The following is a 24,716-nucleotide window of genomic DNA, read 5'->3' on the forward strand; positions in this document are numbered from 1 at the left end:
TTTCAACTATGGTTGCTTCGATTTTATTGGTTAGTTGGGCCCAGTGCATTTTACTATTTTTGAAAACCCTTCTATTTCTCTCCTTCCAGATTTCCCAAATCATAATGGAGGGGGCTATGATCCATAAATTTTCATACATACACCTTGTGTTCTGAATGGGCCAAGCATGGAAAAGGTCAGAGAGAGTGCTAGGATAGGGGTATACCAGTTCAGCTATTTTTTCAACCATCCCCAACAGTTATGTGCATAAACACACGTTAACAGTATATGATTAGTGTTTTCTTCCTATATTTCACATAATGGGCATCTTCTGGGGCCCTCAAATCCTAGTTTTTTGAAGGTTTCATTGGTGAGAAGCTAGTTTTGAATTGCCAGCCATGCAAACAGGCCATCCTTCGGTAGGAACCTTTTATCCCAACAAAGTGTTAGGGGCAGGTTGGTGCTTGGGTTATTTTTCTTGATTAACAAGTGTTTATATCCCTCCTTAGTTTCATACATCCCCTTCTTAGATCCTGCCCACATCAGTTTATCTTTTTCAGAATTTAATGCAGAGTTTCTTGAATCTAGGATCCGTGCTAAGAGGGATCTCTCCTAGTCCAAAAGGTCTAAATTATTCAGTGATTTCCATCTCCATTGTTTGAGGCCCCCAATGCAGTATTCTTCTACATAGTCTTTTACTTTATCTCCCCATTGCTCTTCAAGGATGGGTATAATTTTGTTGAAGTTATGAAGACTGATGATGGCAGTTTGAGCCCCCCAGGAGTCTCTCTAGAATAGGGCATCCTCCCCATTTCCTAGATTCCATGTTAGCTTGTCTGTTATGATATCTCTACATTCAATCATAAAGTTCCAAAATATGGATCCTTTATGTGGATGGGCTGTCCTAAAGATGCTTGTGGGATCTGAGTTATGAAGGTATTTGTTGTAAAGGATCCATGCCCATTTGAAGTTAGGGTTTTTGTACATTCTCCAAATAAGCTTAGCTCCTAGAGCCTTGCTTTGAATTTTCAGATCCTTGATACCTAAACCGCCAAGGTCTTTAGGCATGCATATCTTATCCCATGCTATCAATGGTAGTCTAAATTTATCTTCAAAGCCTTGCCAAAAGAATGTCCTGATATGTTTTGTGATTTCCTTTCTCTTAGTTGAGGGTAGATCCATGCATGAGAGTTGATATATTGGCATTGCTGAGAGAACCGACTTAATCATGGTGGCCTTTCCAGCAGAGGATAACCATTTCCCCTTCTAAGAGGAGATCCTTTTTATAATTTTGGAGACCACCTGATCCCATAATTTGGATGATCTAGTCCCTTTGTCTAAGGGAAGTCCTAGGTATTTACATGGTAATTCTCCTATATTGTATTTAAGAATATTTAAGATTCTCCCTTGGAGTTCTTTATTTGTGTTAAAAAAGATAATGTTGGATTTCGAAGTGCTGATTTCCTGTCCAAAAATCATAGTATAGTTGTCTAAGATTTTTTTAAGTGTTTTTGCTTCTGTTGTATTGCTCAGTCCAAACAACATGGTGTCATCAACAAATTGTTGATGGGTAATTGGTTCCATGCCTGAAGTAATTTTAATACCCTTCAGCTGTTGTGTTTCTCTTTCCTTATCGATCATCCTTCCCAAAGATTCTACCATGATGATAAAAAGAAAGGGGGAAAGGGGATCCCCCTGTCTGAGGCCTCTTGAGATTTCAAACAAACCTTCTGAGGCCCCATTGACTAAGATTGAAACTCTAGGTGTTGCAATGCATTCGAAGACTAGATTGATCCATTGCTTGTTGAACCCAAATGATTCAAGACATTTGCATAGAAAGTGCTAGTCTACTTTATCATAAGCCTTTTTAATATCTAATTTTATCATCATGCTCGATTCCTTATTATTTTGTACTGAATGGATTGCTTCTTGAGCAATGATTATGCCATCATAAATAGATCTGTCTGGCACAAAACCAGTCTGTTCCTCACTAATGATTATGGGGAGAAGTTTGTGAAGTCTATTTGCAATTGTTTTTGTGAGTAGTTTATAAAGGGTATTGCATAATGCTATTAGTCGAAAATCCTCAAAACAGTCCACTATTTCCTTTTTTGGAATTAAAGCTATGACTGTGTTATTGAGTTCTCTTAGAATCTTTCCTGAATTTCTCATCCCCTCTAGCGCTTCTGTAATTTATTTTTAACCTATTATTCTACCTTAATAAATGTACCATAAATATAAATTAATGAGAAAGATCAAAGTAAATACCAGTTCACTCATGTCCTCTAGCTGCTTGAACCACCAAACTCTCTTGAATCGATGCAATCTAAGTGCCATGGTTTCTCCTAACTATTGAATACTCTCTATACTCTCTAATTTCTTTGTGCTTTGATTTTATCTACTTTCTATGGATGCAAATGAGGATGTTTTCCCTCATGGACTCTATACATAGTCTGTGTAACCCTAGTTTGCTATGTTGGTCTCCCGCTTCCCGTTCCTCCTTCTTGCTATGTTAGTAACCCTAGATTGTTTGTGATATTTTTCACCATTTTTCATCCAATCTCTTGAGGGGGCATATCATTCTCATCCTGAGGCAACTTTGTATCAGTTTATCTTATCTTCTTTGAAACAATACAACAAGTTGCATTGTCTCAAAGAGGGGCAAAATTTAGACACCTAAAATTGTCCTAGCCTAATTAAATAAATATTTTATTTATTTAATTATTTTATCCTAAGCTTTCTATTAATTAAATAGATTTTTATTTATTTAATTAATTCACTAAGACTTTTCTAGCCTTTTTCATATTTAAATAAATATTTTCTTATTTAAATTATCTTTTTCCTAAATTAAATAAATATTTTATTTATTTAATTGGTCCCACCTCCTCTATTAATTAAATAGATCTTTATTTATTTAATTAATTCACTAGATTTTTCCCTCCATGACACTTGTCATTTATCTCTTAATTTTCCTCTAACTATCCCCTTCACATTTTATTGTTCTCCCTACCTACCCTTTTGTTGGCATTTTGATGATGTTTAGTTTTGATTGTCATTGATGGACACACACTTATTGAGTTATTCTTAATTGGTAGTATGTGATGTATTGTTCAAACCGGTATTATATGCCATTATATGCAGTCTTTGTTTGTTGAAAACTATCGGTGTTTGCAGAAGGAGCTTACCGGTCAAAGCATGACCGAGGACCTCAAGCGGTACGAGGACTTCAAGCAGTATGAGGACTCCAAGTGGTAGCCAATCTTTTTAAGATCATAACACTATGCTCCAGTTTACTAGTCTTTGTTTGTAAACCGGTAATCGGTATACAGTGTTTTGTTAACCGAAAAACTTGTAAAGTGTGATTAGTTATCATCCACCGACACCGATGCAGTGATTCTGTGTCATGTTACAAATTGTGTCTAGATGCACTGTACCTAGGAAATTGTAGTCTAATCTCATTGGACCGACATGAAATCAGATTCCTATATGAGGACATCATGTCTAGGGTTGTATGTGTGTGTGAAGTGTTGCGTAAGAAGATTAGGTCTTTGCAAGAAGGTATCTTGTGATAGAGATTGAACGTGCAAAGGACAAAAGACTGAATTAATGCTGCAATGCATTAACAAAGAGCTATCAAGGATATAACTACGCATTTTGTGCTACTTTCTAGATCACGTACTTGTTGATTAATAATCTCTTTGACAAGTCAGAAACCCTTAACTGGCTAGGCTCAATTAAGCCTATTCTAAATCCTCTAACAAGGTGGTTCACGGTTGTGGATCTGAAATCCTTTAACAGGGTAGTCTTAAACATGACTTATCTCCTAATAGAGATCAGGATTCCTAATAGGATCTGCTCTGGTGAAGAAAATTGTAAGGCCTTAACTAGTCTGACCTTAACCGGTTTGGTTGCTATTCTGCAGATAGTAGACTTGTGAGTTTTACTCACCGTGGTTTTTCCCATTTAGGTTTCCATGTCAAAATATCTCATGTTATGGTAATTGTGTTATTATGGGTGAATTCTTTATTTGCTATTTGGCTTGTTTGTGTATTAACCGGTTTACTATCGAAAGGGCTATACCGGTCTGCAGTAAAACTGCTTAAGTGTTTGGTAAGATTGTTGGGTATACTAATTCACCCCCCCTCTTAGTATTCATCAATTGGTATCAGAGCCAAACTTTCTTTAAGTCTAACCACTTGAAAGGAGATATGGGGGAATATAGCATGAGGGAACTCACTCACCGTCTGGCTGAATCTGAGAGGGCCTATGATGAACTTAAGGTCAAGTATAAAGCGTCTTTAGCCAAAAGAAGAAAAATTGCTGAGCAAATGCTGGAGATTACTGAAAATAACTCTTTTGATGAAGAAGACATGGATGCCCTAGTCAAAGAAGAGAAATTGAGTGAGTTCAAAACTAATCTAAGGAGGGAGCTAGAAGGACTGAGCATTAGGATGAATTAAGAATTGGAAAATCAAAGAAAAGCCGAGGATCTAGTAAAGGACAAGGAGCACAAGATCTTTAAGTTGAAACAAGAAATTGGTACCATTACCACTTATCTGCAAGAGGGTAAGGAAGAGAAAGAAGAAATGCAAGCAGAACTCAATGCAGTCATTTCTCAGAATGAAACCCTAATGAAGACCAATGAAGCTCTTTCCAAAGAACTTGCTGAGATGAAGGAGATACTTGCAAAGTTCAACCGGAGTGCTGCAAAGTTGGACTAAAAGCTGGAATCAATGAAGCCATCAAAGGATACCACTAGACTTGGTTTCTCTGCTTGTGAGGAAGGTGAATCCTCAAGAACCAAGATTGATGCACCAAAAGAGCAACCGGTACTTGAGAACAATAGCAAAAGAAAAAGTAAGTCAAAGTTCAAACCTATATGCTTTAACTGTCATAAGGAAGGACATACTACCAATGAATGTAGGAGAAAGACTTATAATAATTTCCCTTACATGCAAAATAATGTGTATGACCATAAGGCAAGAACTGGTAGATTTAATGGTCATTGTTATGCATGCAAAAAGTTTGGGCATAGATCCTTTGAGTGTAGATCGGTTATAAACAACTTTGGAGCTTATGCACCAATATCAAAAGGAGTTGTCCAAGAACCTCTTATGAACCGGAACCCAAACTGGTATAGAACCTATGACCACAGGTCAAATGGTTATGGAGCAACAAACGGTTGGAGAACAACCTGTATGATCTATCATGGTAGTGGTCACACTGCTGCAACATGAAGGAGAAAGAATGGAAAGGTGAACACCAGACCATGGAGAGAACCTAGTATAGTATGCAATCATTGTCATAACTGGGCATCTTGCTAGAGCATGTAGACCAAGATAGAATCCATTGGAAGATAAATCGGTCGACCCAAAAGGTAAAGGAAAGGTCGACATTGAAACCGTTCAGGGCGATATGGAAAAAATATGGAAAAAGAAATCTGAAGTGAAGCCACAAGATGTACCAGTTTCCGCACCCAGTGTGGATACCCCGGAATTGGAAAATTGAGCTTCAAAAAGTTTAAGGGGGAACATATCGGTAACAATGTTTTGAACCCCTAGAGTATATCGGTAAAGTTCTTTTATTGGTATTGGTTACCTATCGACCGATAGAAGAAATAAAGTGGTAAAAGGTAAAATTAGGTTTGTACCCTAATAGTGATGCATTTATTATGGTAGGTAGGAGCATGTATAAAGGTGATTCTTGTAGTCATTTTTACTTACCTATTTTCGAAGAAGCATTTTTCTAACTTGAGAAGAGCAACAAAAGCGATCAATCTTGCATTCGAAGAAGAAATCTTGTGCAAGACTCAATAGTTATTTCAAGTTATCTAGAGTGGAGGTCGGAGTGGTAAAGCAAGCTTTTGGAGAAGTGTGTTGTGCTCGACATCGGCGAACCCTAGTTCAGAGTGAAAAGTTATTTTTCGTCGAATCACTCTTATCATTCGGAATTATTTAGACATGACTTCTACATACAAAGTCTCTTCTAGTTCTTTCACACCTGAGGAATCATCTGAATCTCTTAGGAAGAAGTTGAAATACAATGCCCTATCTCAATTTCCCACTGGAGTCATTGTTGAAGGGGATGTTTTTGGTTACATTGGTTGCAAACTGGAAGACCTAGTGTCTCTAGTGATTCACTCCCAGTTGAGTTTGTTCAGTAGAAAAGATTAGAAGATTAAACTAGAGTACATCGTGATCGAGAAGAAGAAATTACACAATGCAGTATATTTTCTCAAGGAATTCATAGAAGATCATATAAGAATTATTATTATTAGGGTTCATGGTGACAAGATGTATCTTGAGCGAACCCACAATATCACATCAGAGGCAATCCATGTCGTGACCAGTTTCTACAATATTGGAGAAGTCCTTGTTCTTAGTAAGATCACAAAAGCCAAAGTGGCAGAGCTCACTAGTTCTGTGAGCAACAAGAGGGCAATGACTATCAACAGCATAAGAGATGACTTGGTAAAGTATGCGTGCATGGTGATTGGGTATATAGTATTCTATGCTATCAAAATGAACTCTATCCCTACCATTGTGGTGTATGCCACTTATCGGATGATCAAGGATGATGCAAAATATGACTTGTGTACCTGTATGCAAAAAAAAATCATGAAGAATTTGAAATCCATCAAAGAGGATAAGATAATAAGGTTCAAATTTGGTCAACTACTTGTCGGTTTGTTTTTCTACTTTCAAGGGTATTTTCCAGGAGTCAGTGATGTTCAATGGTCAAGTGACCTACCGGTTACTAGACAAATCAAGGAGAGTTTGCAAGCAGTGGGATCTACCTATCCGAAGACTCTGAACAAGTATTTTGATGAGTTCACATTGAAGATGAACCAGAGAACAAGGCTATCAGGTGACCTAGTAAAGAAGTATGAAGATGATATTTGTTTCACGATCAAATTGGATCATTGCATAATGGAAGCGGTTGAGCCAAGAGAAGATGAATTTGAGCCTATGGGCTATGAAGTGGTGAATGATATACTCATTGGGTATGCCTCTACCCTACTTGCTTCACCGCTTGATCCAAAGAAGAAGAGGATCGATACCTACTCTGAGAGGGTTAATCCAAATGTAGTACCAAAGAAGAAGAAGAGGAAAGTTGTGCCATCGACATCGACACTGGTTACATCTGCTGCCAGTCCAAAAGTGACCAAGAGGTCACCGACCAAGAAGAAACTGGAGGCTATTCCGCCAAAGGTATTTGAGAGGAAGAGGAAAACCAAGAACGAAGCATAGGATTTAGTAGACACCGAATCGGAAGATGAAATAAAGAAGGTGACGCAATCGAGTAAGAAGACCAAGCCAACTGATATGTACCTGCAACCTCTGCACTGGTAAATATACACATTGCTTCTTATATGCCTATGACACATTATCAAAGGATTATGAAGAATATTAGAAGGAAAATTCTTGATGATCTAAAAGATTATTTTGATGATCTTAACGATACTTAAAAGCAGGAGGTAGAGAAAGAACTCATCAAGTATTTATGTGATAATGATCGGTCTCCAATTGATAGCAAACCTATTGTTTCTATTTCTTTGTATAATTCTTTAGATAATAAATGGTGCATTATCATTGAAAAGGAGAAAACAATTAGGGAGCAAATTTTTGCTCAATATTTCCCAGATGCTTCCAATTCTGAATTATTTGAGCTTCTTGATTGGTAGTAAGGAATCTTTTTCATGAGAAAGAGAAGACTTCAGTTACTTGGAGGTAAAATCTCTGAAGTAGAAAAAGACACTCATCTGCAGGCTAAAGAAACTGTCAAGATGCAGAAGGTATCTGAATCAAATCGACAGGCTGAGCAAGAGCTTGACCTATCAAAATCTAAATCGGATGAAACCTTCAATGATTAGGGAGAAAGAATAACTAAGAAAAATGACCCTATCGATGTGGCTGCATTAGATACTAAAGGTGCTAAACTAGAGGTAGCTAAGAGGGAGAAAGCAGATAAGGAGAAAGTAGAGAAGGAGAAAGCGAAAAAAGAGAAAGCTGAAAAAGAGAAAGATGAAAAAGAGAAAGCGGAGAAAGAGAAAGTGGAAAAAGAGAAAGCAGAGAAGGAGAAAATAAAGAAGGAGAAAGAGGAGAAGGAGAAAGTGGAGAAGGATAAAATGGAGAAGGAAAAAGAGGAGAAGGAGAAAGCGGAGAAGGAGAAAGTGGAGAAGGAAAAATTAGAGAAAGAGAAAGTGGAGAAGGAGAAAGTGGAGAAGGAGAAAGTGGAGAAGGAGAAGGCAAAGAAGGAGAAACTGGAGAATGAGAAAGAGGAAAAAGAGAAGGCCAATAAGGAGGCTAAGGAGAAAGAAGAGCAGAAGAAGAAGAGACAAGAGGGGATCAAAGCAAAGGAAGGTGGACAGATTTTCAAGACTCCCAAGGCAACCGGAGTTCAAGCCAAATAGGTTGATCCCACCGGTCACAGTGAATTGACTCTTGCCCATCTCACCAAATCTGTAGATGAAAATGAGCTACTGAGAAGTATTCAACTTGCTCAAGAAAGATTGGAGGAACTAGAAAGAAAGAAAGAAAAACATGTTATTCAACTTGCTGTTGACACTCTTTCAACCTTAGTCCCCGATACTGATCTTTCTGGTATCGATTCCTCACTGGCCCAATTGAAACTTCTATGCATAGTAGTGGGTGATCAAGTGCAATAATTGGAAGATGCTTCTCGGGATACTGCAGAGAAAAAGCATGTAAAGGAACTAAACTTGTGTTGGTGAAGCAATTTAATGAAGACAGAGCCAAGATGATCCATCAGAGAGATGATATCAGTCTAGCAATGGCTGAAGGATAGAAAATTTTGAGCAAAATATGCTAGCCCGATCTATTTTGTGATGCTGCTCTAAAGAAGAAAGGTCAACTTCAATCGAAGTTAAAGAAGTATATAGCAAACTTCAAAGTGACATATGATTCCTTCACAGTGTGTGGGAAGACTGGACAGAGTCACAGGCACCAGATTGACCAGATTGATTCAGAGATCTGCAAGTAGACTCAAGATCTGCAAAAGCTTCAATTGCTTTTGTTACCTAAGTTGTAGATTCTTCAGAAGTGCTTTACTCATTATTGTCATAAACATATACTCTGTTTTCATTTTATGCAATATGATTTTGGCAAAGGGGGAGTGGTATTGTGAAAATTTTACGCAAATGGAAGTAGTACATGCTTGTAATTTTGGCAAAGGGAGTAGTATATATGCTTAGGGGGAGTAATTTGATTATGGCATCATTTTATGATCTGTAAGCACTTAGATGTCAAGTTTTCCCAAGTGTTGCCATCAATGCCAAAGGGGGAGATTGTTGGCATTTTGATGATGTTTAGTTTTGATTGTCATTGATGGACACACACTTATTGAGTTATTCTCAACCGGTAGTATGTGATGTATTGTTCAAACCGTTATTATATGCCATTGTATGTGTTGGGTCTCAAATCAACAAATTTTATAGGTTCTAAGGAAATGCCAACTCCTATGATCAAACCCTCCAATTGACTTGGCCAACTTATAGAGTGAACCTATTTGGTTACTAACTCTCTCACTTCAGGCTCTGCAAGACCTAGGCGGGTATACCTATTCACTAGTAGCTTTCAATGACTAGTGCCTTTTATAGCAGATTGAGTATCTTGATCTAACTTCCTCCTATCTCATAATGGCATAAGTTCCTAGGATGGAGATATAGCAGATGAGTTCAAGATTGTTGTTGTGGAAGCTATTTGATCTTTGTGCTTGAAATTTATATGTATACACTATTGCTAATTTATTCTATATTTCCTACTCAGCTACTTCTATTGCTTTAAAGTAAAGTGTGAACTGATATGGTGATAAATTTTATTTTACAGATGACCAGTGCCTTCTTCACTGTTTGGGCTACAAAGTCTTTATATTTCTTTAGGACTTATTGTGTAAACTTATGAGACAATTTTTAAACCCACCCCTTTTGGAAAGTCTATTAGTTACTATTTCTTATGAGCTCTACTTTGATGTTTATATTGTAAACCACTTGAATGAATTTAACTCTAACTTTAAGAGACTATCCAAGGAAGAGTTGTAGGGAACAATTACAATTCACAAGCAAATCCTTTTGATCCAAATCTACAATATAGAACATAAAACTTCACTGGAAGAACACAAATAACCTTATCTCCTTTAGATAATATCACAAGCAACTACCTACAGAAAATGCAATAATCCACAACACATACGAAAAGAAAACAACTGATTGCATTATATATTCATCAAAATGGTACAATGGTGAGCCCGAGGCTATAATGTATCTGTATTTTTTTTAATGATCCTTCTATCTTCGGTTTTGATTTCTCCTTTTATAATACTCAAGGAGTTTTTTCAAACCATTACAATGCTTAATAACAAAGTCATGTTGCCCTAAAATATATTAATTATCACCTTTATTAATTTTGTAAAGTTCTGATGCCAATAGCTAACAAGATGAGAGGGGGAGGGGGGGGGGGGTGAATCATACAAACTTAATCTTCCATAATATCAACAGATTCAACCTCAGTAACTTATACTTTAGCAATATAACCAAAAACTGCTAAACATGCAAACTCATAAACACATAACCATCATAACACATATAACACCAAATTTAACGTGGAAACCCAAATAGGGAAAAACCACTGTGGGATTTCGGACCCACTAAGAAATATACTCTTCTACAGTATGCTCGATTAAAAGAAAATCCTGTTAAAGATTACAAACACATTGCTAGATGTGACCTGGTTAAGGGATTTCCCTCAGATCTATTAGGATCTTCACTTTGTTAGAAGTGACCTTGTGAAAGGATTTCAAACACTCATTTAGAATGTTACCTTGCTAGAGGGTTTACAAATAAGACTGTTATGTCCACTTGGTTAAGATATTTTTTGTCACTTACAAAATAAACAACAGTAATAAATATATCTGCAACTTCACATCTAAAATGCTCAAGTAGATTCTTATTTGCTCAATGTTGGTATTTTGGTATGGTTTTGTCATTGATGTCAACACCTGCTAAATTCACCTACTTTGGAGATCCAGCAACATTCACCGGCAAACAGTAAACTGTGCAAATAGTCACCGGTATATGGTTAACCGATAGGATATAATGTTCACCGGTACCTACATTGACATGGAAGACACTTGGTAATGTCAAAGACATCATGTGGACACTTTAGTTTGAAGTAATAATCATTGGTATATTCTTATTTGCATATTTGCTTTTACTGGCAAATAGGTCTAGGTTATCTAGGGTTACACCGACAGGTTTATCTTTTCCAGATCAGCATGGCACGCTATGGAGATGATTTATTATTGTTGTAAATGCGTTAAGCCGACATGTTCAATCGGTTATTGCATCGGATATTGTATTATTTGTAAAATATTTTTATTGTAATATCTTGTAGAGCCGACCTACTAAAATTGGTCTTAGGGTATGGTATAAATGTAAGATCTTATTTGTAAGATCAAATGTGGAATGCGAAAAAGATTTAAGGAAGGATATATGCGAGATCAAGCAAGGATATACACAAAGACATCATTTGAAGGTGAAGTTAGGTTTTTGTAGAAGCAAATCTGCATTACACCGGTACTGAATCCAGCATATGAAGATGCTATTTTGTGCAGTACATTCTCATTGGATTTAACCATCCAACTGTAGTTAGTGTGACTCCCATTTGTGATTAAGCAGTGAGCTCTAGGTTGTTGGCCTTTCTGCATGTGCAGACCCCTCTTTGTACACTTACTATCTGCAGTAGTATCATCTGATTGTGGGTAAGGTTTCCCAGCGTGGTTTTTCCCCTTACAGGGTTTCCACGTACAAATATTGGTGTCATGTGTTGTGGATGACTTTGTGCTTATGTTTCGTGCATTAATTCTTACCGGTACAACAATTTTCTATTAACACTGTTTACCGGCATACTTAACTGTCTTACCGATATTAAGCATTAAATTGGTTAATAAGATTTTGATTTGAATTTATTAGACAACTGATTCACCCCCCCCTCTCAGTTGTCTCTGGGACCTACATTCAAAACAATCTTGTCATAGGACTTATCTTGTCCCTCTGCTGGGCTCCTTACTTTGTTATTCAAACAGGTCTTCAAGCTTCTGTGCTCGGTAATCACTATGTAGCATCCCTGTGCTTACACTTGCCTGCATCCATTGTTCATCAATAATTTCTTATTTATAAACAATTTGCTAATCGGTGAATCTCCTTGATCACATTTCCCATGATCAATCTTAGCCATCAGATCATCAATCTTGAATAGGTTAAATGTATCCTTCAACCTGAAAATGTTTTACCTTGCCTTGGGACTTGCATTCTTTTCTTGGAACTTGCACAAGGTTATTGCGGTTCAATCTGCACTGTAGATCTTCCTGCTGATCTTCTATTGCCATAGATCCTTAACAAACTTCATGCGCGACATATCAATCATTTATACATCTCCAACTCATCAACATCCTTCATTAAATAATGCTTTTATCCATCCAATGCGATATGTCATAACTCGGTTGCAACTCAGTAAATACTAAACTTTACTCAGTAGACATTCCGCCTTCATTAACTGATATCGATAACCTTAGGGTTTACTGGCTAGGTTCCTTAGGGTTTACCGACTAGGTTCTTTACTCGGTGACATAGTATAGTATTAACCTTACAATCAACAACATATGTAGGATATCAAAACAATCTAAACATCATGATCTCATCATTGTCTAACTCGGTAATAGTTGCCCATTGAATAACTTATTTCTCCCCTTTCTTATCACATTCTTTCTCTGTCACTTACCAACCACTTAATACTCATCAAAACATACTTCTTAAGATATGGCAACATCATATTGAATCAGAAAATCAATTTCTTGACATCAATGACAAAATAATGTTATAAAGATAGTTATCATCCCTTTTCAGTTATATCAAATAATCTTCAACAACCTTCTCAATATCCTTAATGAATATCAACAATCTTTCGTTCTATTGAAATGCCAACAATCTCCCCCTTTGGCATTGATGGCAAAACCAACTTTTAAATGGTAATACCAACAAGATATTCAAATTGATTCAGATTCAGATTGCTATTAGACTTCTCTTGTTATCCTTGAGCCGTTAAAATCTTTTGAAGTCTTCTCCCTTTTTCATTAGCTTCTGAGCTGTTGACTTGTATTAAGTCTTCTCCCCTTTGTCATTAGTCTTCCATTATCTTCTTCATTTAGGATTTTACCATTTAGTCTTCTCCCCCTTTGACAACAATGCGAAAAAGTAGAAGAACTAAATCATGATTTCTTCCTCTGTGAAATGATTTGCCTTGTTGTGTATCCTCTTAGTCTCGGTCAGAGCAACTTGTCTCTATTCACTATTTCCTGCACACCTTTAGAAAACCTTCTAAAGTGTGTAAATCAACATCAATCCACACATAATATTCTATAGATTCATCGAATTGATGTTTTCACCGAACTCTATCAATGAGTAGAAGATAGGGGTAGGACCCCTAACTTGCTTTTGAGATACTCAAAAGTGTCCCTTGGTAGTGGCTTTGTGAAGATGTCTGCTATTTGCTCCTTTGAATTGATATATTTCAGCACAAATTTATTCTCTTGAAATTCTTCTCTGAGATAATGATACTTTATAGAGATATGTTTTGTCTTAGAGTGCATTATCAGATTCTTTGAAATGTTAATGGCACTCGTATTATCACAGAATATAGTTATTGGCTCAGTAACTTTCTCATTTATACCTTCCAACAGTTGCTTGATCCATGCTATATTGGTACAATTCAATGTTGCAGCAACATATTCAGCTTCTGCTATTGACTGTGAGATACATCCTTGTTTCTTACTAAGACAACTTACTAGTCTTTCTCCCAAAAAGAAAGCTCCACCACTTGTGCTTTTCCTATCATCTATGTTGCTTGCCCAATAAGCATCAGTATAAACTTTTAAATCAATATAATTTCTCTTTTCATATACTAAGCCATAATCTTCAGTGCCTCTCAGGTATCTGAAAATTCTCTTGATTGCTGTCATATGGGTTTCCTTGGGATCTGCAGAAAATCTTGCAACAATACCTACTGCATGTGCTATATCCAGTCTGCTATGCACAACATATTGCAACTTCCCAATCATAGATCGTAAAGTGTCTCATTAACAGATGCAGATTCATCATTCTTTGATAGTTTACAGTTAGTAGTCATAGGAGTACTTACTGGTTTGAAATCCTCCATTCCAAATTTCTTCAAGATTTCCTTTATGTACTTGGATTGAGTAATGAAAATCTCATCTTTCATTTGCAGTATCTGTAAACCTATAAAATACTTTATCTCACCGATTAATGACATCTCAAATTCTTTGCTCATTTCATTTCCAAAGTTCTTGCATAAGGAGTCATTACCACAAAAAATAATATCATCAACAAATATGGTTGAGATAAGTATTTCATTGTCCTCATCACTCTTCATGTACATGTTTCTGTTTTCACTTATCCTTATAAAACCAATCTTGATTAAGTAAGAGTTAAATCTCTCATACCATGCTCTAGGTGCTTGTTTCAGACCATATAAAGCTTTGTTTAATTTACATACCCGATCTTTACTCTTGTCTTCAACAAATCCTTCAGGCTGTTCAATATAAACTTCTTCTTCTAGTATACCATTCAAAAATGCAGATTTAACATCCATTTGATATACCTTAAAATTTTTGAAAGCAGCATATGCCAACAATGTTCTTACTTCCTCAAGTCTAGCCATAGGTGCAAAAGTCTCACCATAATCTATTCCTTCTTCTTGAGCATAACCTTTGCAAACTAGTCTTGCTTTGTTCCGAATGGCCTCACCTTTTTCATTTAGCTTGTTTTTGAAAATCCACTTTGTACCGATTACATTTTTGTCCTTCGGTCTTGGGATCAGTGTCCATGTGTCATTCTTCTTGATTTGATCAATCTCTTCTGTCATAGCATTTACCCAATCTTCACTGTTAAATGTGTCTTTTACTATTCTCGGTTCAAATTCAGATATCAGACATGTGTTCTATCTCAGTTTGTTCCTTGTCATCACTGGATCACCCTTATCTCCTATAATCTGACTTGATGCATGATGTCTTTTGACATATTTGGCTAATATAGGCTCGGTAGGTTCTGTATGATCTTCTTCATCACTCAGTAACTGGACATTATCTTCATTTTCTTTAGCAGCTTTCTCGGTAGGACTTCTCAGTTGAACATAAACAAATTCTTCATAATCTTTTGGTTCTTTGGAATTTCCTTCATCATTTCTTTCTGCAAATTCATCAATTTTCACATTTGCACTTTCTACTATTTTGTTAGATGATTTGATCAAACATTTAAATGCTTTACTTCTAGAAGAATAATCAAGAAATGTTCCTTCTTCACTTTTCTAATCAAACTTTCTATTTTTGTCATCTTTGTGAACATAACATCTACTTCCAAAGATTTTAAAATAACTTACATTAGGTTTCTTGTCATACCAGATCTCATATGGTGTCTTCATAGTTCCTTTCTTCAGTTGAACTCAGTTTAGGGTGTAAACTGCAGTGCTGATTGCTTCTCTCCAAAATGTTTGAGGTACCCTTTTTTCTATCATCAGGGTTCTAGCACAATCCACAATTGATCTATTTCTTCTCTTGGCTATCCCATTTTGTTGAGGTGTTCTCGGTGCAGATACTTGTCTTCTTATACCATGATCATTGCAGAATAAGTTAAATTCATCAGAAGTGAATTATCCTCATCTATCAGATCTAAGACATTTTAGCTGTCTTCCTGTTTCATTTTCAACTCTCGCCTTGTACCATTTAAACATTTGAAAAGCTTCTGATTTTTCTTTTAAAAACATAATTGGCATCATCCTTGAGTAATCATCCACAAATAATATGAAATATTTATCAACACAATAACTTTGAACTTTCATGGGACCACAAAGATCAGTGTGTACTAGATATAAAATTCCTTTAGAAGTGTAGGACTTACTTGTAAAGCTTGATCTTGTCATCTTACCCATCTGGCATCCTCGACATATAGCATTCTCAAGTTTTTCCAGACTTGGTAGACCTCTTACTCGGTGCTTCTTACTTATTTTTATCAGATTATCAAAATTTACATGACAAAACCTTTTATGCCATAACCAGGTATCGTCTATCTTAGCATAAAGATACTTGTTCTGAGTTGAGTCAAGATGAAATGTATTACCTTTTGTTTGTGTCTCGGTAGCAGCTAACTTTCCATGCTTGTCATGAACTTTGACAATTCCTTTCTGAAATCTATTCGGTATCCTGTATTGTTTAGCTGTGCTACACTCAACAAATTGTATTTTAAACCTTCAACCCAGTATACATCATCACATTTAGCATTGTCAAGAAGTGTTATAGATAATTTACCTTTCATTGGACATGGTGCATCATTACCAAATCTTACATAGCCTCCATCATAGTCTTCTAGTTTAACAAACTTGTGTTAATCACCTGTCATGTGATGTGAGCATCCACTATCTATGATCCAAGAATCATTATTATTTATGTGAGATATTAGGGCCTTTTTTTCATACCTTTCTTCATCTGATCCATCTTTAATAGCCACATAAACAACTTCCTCAGTATCAGTTTCATTAGATTTATCATCATTGGATTCCTCATAAGCTACTAGGCATGTCTTTCTGTCTCTCCTTCTGAATTCTTAGTGTCCTTTGTATTGGTTGTCTTTCTTCCTATTATCTTGGTATTCTCTCTTTTCACTAGATTCTTTGTCAAGATAGTTAGAAGCCATATGTCCTATTTCATCACAATTGAAACATTTTAAAGGTAGCTTTCCTTTATACTTACCTTTTCCTCTCGGTAACCTTCTGGCTAATAATGCTTCAAACTCTTCTTGCTTCTTGATTTCCTCATATAGTTTGTGCACTTCTTCCATGTTCTTATGAAATCTTTCACTTGTTCCACTGTGATTCCCTTCAAAGTACTTACCCATTCTATCATTGTAATCATTAGATTCACCAATATGAAAAGAACTAAATGCAGATTCTACTTTATTTACCGAAGACCCACTATTATCAAAATTACTTAACTCAAATGCATGTAGCTTACCAATAGTAGCATCCAAAGAAACTGGCATGTTAGGTACAGACCTCAATTCATTGATTGCAGAGACTCAAATGACATAAGCAGGTAGAAAGGTTCTCAACAACTTACTTGTTATATCCTTTTCTTCAAGAGTTCCTCCTGCTCCTTTAATTTAGTTGACAGTCTCCTTTAACCTTGTATTGTATTGGGTTATGTTCTCACCTTTATTCATTCTCATGGATTCAAGTTGTCCTCTTAGACTATCTACTTTTTCTCTTTGGACATGTTCATCACCGCCATATACAGATATGAGCTTGGTCCACATTGCTTTTGCATCATTACAACCTTCTAGGTCATTAAACTCTGAGCCGGTCAATGCTGATGTTATTTCAATCATAGCTTGAATATGTTCTTGCTTTGCCTTTGTCTCTTCCAAGGTCATCGGGTTGGTGCTTGGTGGTATGTAATCATTCTCCAAATAATATGTTGCATATTCTCCAATTCCTGATAAATGCAGCTTCATCCTTTTCTACCATGTGGAGAAACTTGACTTGTTCAACTTTGGTGCATCCCTTTTATACATCTTTGGATCTTTGCCTCAAGTACCTTTAAACCTTTCTTCCGGAGTCCAAAGCTCTGATACCAATTGTAAAGTTTTGATGCCAATAGCTAACAAGATGAGAGGGGGGGGGGTGAATCATACAAACTTAATCTTCCATAAAATCAACAGATTCAACCTTGGTAGCTTATACTTTAGCAATATAACCAAAAACTGCTAAACATGCAAACTCATAACACATATATCACCAGATTTAACATGGAAACCCAAATAGGGAAAAACCACTATGGGATTTCGGACCCACTAAGAAATATACTCTTCTAGAGTATGCTCGGTTAAAAGAAAATCCTGTTAAAGATTACAAACACATTGCTAGATGTGACGCGGTTAAGAGATTTCCCTCAGATCTGTTAGGATCTTCACTTTGTTAGAAGTGACCTTGTTAAAGGATTTCAAACACTCATTTAGAATGTTACCTTGCTAGAGGGTTTACAAATAAGACTGTTAAGTCCACTCGATTAACAGGTTTTCTGTCACTTACAAAATAAACAACAGTAATAATATATCTGCAACTTCACATCTAAAATGCTAAAGTAGATTCTTATTTGCTCAAAACAATCTTGTCATAGGACTTATCTTGTCCCTCTGCTGGGCTCCTTACTTTGTTATTCAAATAGGTCTTCAAGCTTCTATGCTCGGTAATCACTATGTATCATCCCTATGCTTACACTTGCCCGCATCCATTGTTCATCAATAATTTCTTATTTATAAACAATTTGCTAACCGGTGAATCTCCTTGATCACATTTCCCATGATCAATCTTAGCCATCAGATCATCAATCTTGACTAGGTTCAATGTATCCTTCAATCTGAAAATGTTTTACCTCGCCTTGGGACTTGCATTCTTTTCTTGGAACTTGCACAAGGTTATTGCAGTTCAATCTGTGCTGTAGATCTTCCTGCCGATCTTCTATTGCCATAGATCCATAACAAACTTCATGCGCGGCATATCAATCATTTATACATCTCTAGATCATTAGCATCCTTCGTTAAATAATGATTTTATCCATCCAATGCGATATGTCATAACTCGGTTGCAACTCGGTAAATACTAAACTTTACTCGGTAGACATTCCACCTTCATTAACCGATTTCGATAACCTTAGGGTTTACCGGCTAGGTTCCTTAGGGTTTACCGACTAGGTTCTTTACTCGATGACATAGTATAGTATTAACCTTACAATCAACAACATATGTAGGATATCAAAACAATCTAAACATCATGATCTCATCATTGTCTAACTCGGTAATAGTTGCCCATTGAATAACTTATTTCTCTCCTTTCTTATCACATTCTTTCTATGTCACTTATCGACCACTTAATACTCATCAAAACATACTTCTTAAGATATGGCAACATCATACTAAATCAAAATCAATTTCTTGACATCATTGACAAAATAATGTTATAAAGATAGTTATCATCCCTTTTCAATTATATCAAATAATCTTCAACAACCTTCTCAATATCCTTAATAAATATCAACAATCTTTCTTTCTATTGAAATGCCAACAAATTTACACTACAATTTTAGGGTTATGACCTTTCACTTTGAGTGATGTAATATTTCATTTGATTAACCATCTTCAATAGGTTAAAAATATTTAAATTTTAGTCCCTTTTTATTTCTTGAAGATAGTTATGATAACTCTCCTTCATTGGCAACTTCTCGTAATAATTTTCACTTGAAAAATAATCCTTCCTTGCAAAAACTGTGGGTATTAAAAATGAGAAAATACCACAATGCATCTCATATGAAAAGAATATTTAAAAGTGTCCACTTTGAATTATCATACTCTTCTTGGTCATTGATAAAATATTTCCTTGATTGAACACTTTACCCACTTCTCATCAATCAAGTAAAAACATTTTATTTATTTTTCACCTCACAGTGAAATAATCTTTTTTGACCTGATTTTATGTGGATGCTAACAAAGTATCATAATACACTTTATAACATCCACCATTTAAAACTCTTTGAAATGATTTTATTTTTCTCAAAATAATTCTTCCCTTTCAAAATCAAGTGAAAATACTTCACCCATCTTTTCACCAATTAAGTTATTATTCCCACTCCATTTTAGCTTTATAAGATTTCCCTAAAATATTTATACTTTCCATATAAAATCATCCAACCCTAAGTGAAAACACTCTGCTCATCTTCATTCTTTTGTTAGGGTAATTTATCATGAAGATTTCAGCTTCCCATATTTACTTCTTATATTTACTTAATTTGTCAAACTAATTAAAGATGATTCATTATCATTTCCCTTCAAGTCTTGTAAAATGTTGAAGCAAATACTTTGGGTAGAATAATTCTATCCTTCTCAAATAATTGAAAACTATTACCTTTTCCATCTTTAATATTTTTGCTTCCATCTTTAATATTTTTGTCCAACTTCAATTGAGAGGTTTTATCAAATTATTATTTGATAATTTATTTTTGCTGAAAACTAGTTTTGACAAAATGTCCATAACTTTTTCAGTTCTTAATGAAATTAAGAATTTCAAAATGTTCTGGAAAGCTGGTGCCGAGGAGAAACTAACCAAGAAAACCAATTTGACAAATTCATCTTCATTAAAGAACAGATTTGATCAGAATATGACGGGTTCCTATGAGGTTATAGCCTTTCATATCAATTCCTCTTCAATATGCAAATGGATAAACAATTACCTTTTAAACGTGAAAATGTTTTCTGAAAGGTTTTCATTAATTACCCTTGGTTGATTGTTCTCTCATATAATTTTATTTGTAACTTGAAAACATTTTTTAACCTTGGTTGATTGTTCTCTCATATAATTTTATTTGTAACTTCACACCCACTTAATCTTCACACTTTTACCTTCTTTAAATGAAACACTTTTACTTGGCTGCTATATTGTTTTCACTATTTCGTTGTAACATACCATTTCGGAGAAGCTATTTTTTGTTATGCAGATTAGCCTTGTTTTATCGATAACACAATTGAGCAAATTCTTCTCTTTGCGGGGTCCACCACTTTGGCTCATATTAACCAACTTACTGGTTTTTGTTTTACCATCACATATATAATTTATATATAAGATCATTTCTTATAATGCTCCATAATGATTAATTTAAATCATTTTTTATTGATTTAAATTTTGATTTTTCTTGAGTGTTATTCCTCTTCAAACATATAATGTGGCCATTTCAAATATTATTACTGGAGTTCGAATAACAAGCTATTATGGGTTTGCACAGATGAAAGTCAATCCCATTTTAAAACCATATGCTAGGCTCTACCCTTATGGGAGCCGCATTTATCCCCACATATAATAAAACATTTGGTTTCAATAATATCAAATATATTAAATTATCAACTTTCATAAAGAAGATGTCTTTCATTAATGAACTTGTAACAGTACTAACCTTATCTGATGATCAAATAAGCCATTTTTCTTGAATTAACACTCCATACCTTGCTCTGATTTATTTTTCCAAATAATTCATTTGAACGGGTGCCCTAAACAATTCACAGTAAATTTGTGGTCATGAAATGATTAAACATTATTAAATTGTGCACTCTGATATATTGTAAAAATTATCCAATCATGATTTTTGCATCTAGAATCAATATTGAAAACTATCCAAATCATACCACGACGTCATGAAAGTTGGCAATCATGTAGACATTTAACCAGAGATTGCAATGCAAGTGACAAATTTGATAAATTCTTTTTGAGGTGAAAGATATTAATTTCCAAAGTAGGCTCCACAATCGATTTTACCCTTATGCAAGTTCCAGATATGCATAAATTGTATTGGGTTTAAGCTCAAGAAAATTATCAAATGGATTGGTAGGGTTCCAGAACCTTGCACTATGGTCTATTGTGATACAAATGATTATGTGGATCAATTGGTTCAATCTACTTGGGAAAAATAGCAAATGAGGTCATAGGTCTCTAAAAATTGACAGGGGAGTTCATTTTCATATAGAAAATTGAGTGGAACAATTGGCTTAGAATGAGTACTTACAGGGACCAAGTTATGAACTCTCAAAAGTGGCTACTTGGAATAGTTTTGTGACTTAGACTAATATGCACCTAAATTTCGCTATTTGACAAAGGTATCAAATTTGATTGTGGGAAGCTCAATATGGATGATCATACTTATTTATGGGTGGTAAAAATAATTGCAAGGTCAAATTTCCCATCGGGATCAGGATTCATGGGTACATTTTTTTGGGTGCTCACTAGATTATCTCATTTAGGAGACCCTAAATTTTGCAAAAAATTAGGGTTCCAACAATATGCATAGTCTTTGTTTGTTGAAGACTATTGGTGTTTGCAGAAGGAGTTTACCAGTCAAAGCATGACCGAGGACCTCAAGCAGTATGACGACTTCAAGCGGTACGAGGACCCCAAGTGACAACCAATCTTTGTAAGATCAAAACTCTATGTTCCAATTTACCAGTCTTTATTTGTAAACCGGTAATCGGTATACTGTATTTTTTTAACCGCCAAACTTGTAAAGTGCGATGAGTTATCATCCACCGACACCGATGCAGTGATTCTATGTCGTGTTACAAATTGTATCTAGATGCATTGTACCTAGGAAATTGTAGTCTAATCTCATTGGACTGACATGAAATCAGATTCCTATATGAGGACATCATGTATAGGGTTTTATATGTGTTTGAAGTATTGCATAAGAATATTAGGTCTTTGCAAGAAGGTATCTTTAGATAGAGATTGAACGTGCAAAGGACAAAAGATTGAAGTAATGCTGTAATGCATTAATAGAGAGCTATCAAGGATCTAACTAAGCATTTTGTGCTACTTTCTAGATCACTTGTTGATTACGAATCTCTTCGACAAGTCAGAAACCCTTAACCAGGTAGGCTCAGTTAAGCCTGTTCTAAATCCTCTAATAAGGTGGTTCATAGTTGGGGATCTGAAATCCTTTAACATGGTAGTCTTTAATAGGACTTATCTCCTAACAGAGATCAAGATTCCTAACAGGATCTATTCTGGTGAAGAACATTGTAAGGCCTTAACCGGTCTGACCTTAATCGATCTAGTTGCTATTCTACAGATAGTAGACTTGTGAGTTTTACTCACCTTGGTCTTTCTCATTTGGGTTTCCACGTCAAAATATCTTGTGTTACGGTGATTGTGTTATTGTGGGTGAATGCTTTATTTTCTATTTGGCTTGTTTGTGCATTAACCGGTTTACTATCGAAAGGGCTATAATGGTCTGCAGTAAAACTGCTTAAGTGTTTGGTAAGATTGTTGGGTATACTAATTCACCCCCCCCTCTTAGTATTCATCGCCATTAACCCTAGCCAACTATTTATCCTTTTGCCTCTTAATCTTATCCCTCCATTTTCTAAGGTGTTATCTATATGAGATGATTCTCTCATCCCTTTTCAATCCTAATCCAACAATCTATATGAAATCAAGCCTTAAAGCGATCAAGCGACTTCACAACCACAATCTATTCTTTGTTGAGCTCTTGTGTATACAATACAAAATCTGAGAGAAAATATATCAAATAAGATCAATGGAGATAGGAAACAATAGAGATCAAACCCTAGTAAGCATGTAAATGGTATAATCTTTTCTATTTTGTTGTGATTTGCATGTTTTTTAGGTTCTTCATTGGTGTATGATGAATTCTTGATTGTAGAACTAGGGTTTATATGGGTGGATGTCTTATGGTTTTGCAATAGTTATAATCTTTCAAATTTCACCGTATACATATACCATGCCATGGAGACCCAACTTTGATCTGAAAAATTACAAACATGAGTTATGTCCCCTTTTGGGTCTCTTTGTCATCTATGCCTCTAGAATATAGGGACTTACAATTGATTGAAATGTTGGATAATCAAATGGGCATCTTTATCAAACATGATAAAATTCCCTTTGAGATCACAAAGCTAACTTTGAGGGTGTGTTTTACTTCAACTTTTCAAGGAATTTTCTAAAACACATTTTAATTAGTTCTCTAAGTTTGGATCATGGTCTCAACAGATAGTTATTGATGATCCAAAGAGAGTTTTGGAACACTCTACCTGTTTGGGTTATTTTACTTCTCAATGTCATAATCCTGACATCGATGTCAATAATGTTTGTCTAGATCATGCTATAGACTCACATGTTTTCTCTCTTGGAGAAGTATCCTAGCCCCCTTCTATGAATCATAGGGAAAGATCAAAATGAATTTCAGTGTAATAAGGGATCTGTGCCACCCTCTACTGATCTTAGTTTAGCGGTCTTGCCCGCTACAACAAAATATCTTTTTTTCTTCAAATCTGGGATATGTTCCAACATTTAGTTTTTGTATATCTGAGACTAATAATATCCTATTTCCACTCTTCAAAGAACTCTATTTATCGTGGTTTTAGAAAAAATTGTTGAAGAATAGTTGTTCAAAGTTGGTAATTAGTTATTTGGATAAATTGGGGAAGAGGTGTTTATAAACGAACAAAATGCCCCACCTTCTTCAACCATAATTTTGTCTCCTTTCTCTAATCCAGTGGGCTCAGCTAGATATCAATCTACTATTTAATGGATGTGGGATAGTTTTATTGAATTCATAGTATTTTTGGGAAAGTTGATTACGTTCTTTACTAATTCCAACTTGGCTAGTAGGGGTTCAACATTTTTCTATCCTCTAAATAATAATGTTGATGAACTGCATATTGAGGAATCTGAGTTAGTATTATTCAAGAAATTCTAGAGGTAGTGCTTCATTCGTAGAAATCCTATTTGTTTTTTCTATCATGTGCTCAAGCTACTAGGAGTTGTGTCCAGATCTTAGATAGTAATCAACGAGCTTTATTAGAGCATATTTCTCCTCAAGGAGATATAGATTTAGATAAGGATTTGCCAAATTAATCAAATAAAATTTCTACTCATCATTCAGACATTTATGCTCTCCAAGTTTCTATACATCAAACCAGATTGAGGAAAGTAGATACTATTGTCAAATATTATTTAAAACCAAAATGTAGAGTGGGAAAACCTCCCAAAAGAAGAGGCAGCTCAAAATCACTAAGGAGGAGGTCAAGGAAGGTA

Source organism: Cryptomeria japonica, chromosome 10 (assembly GCF_030272615.1).
Source record: "Cryptomeria japonica chromosome 10, Sugi_1.0, whole genome shotgun sequence".
In the NCBI taxonomy this organism is placed as follows: Eukaryota; Viridiplantae; Streptophyta; class Pinopsida; order Cupressales; family Cupressaceae; genus Cryptomeria; species Cryptomeria japonica.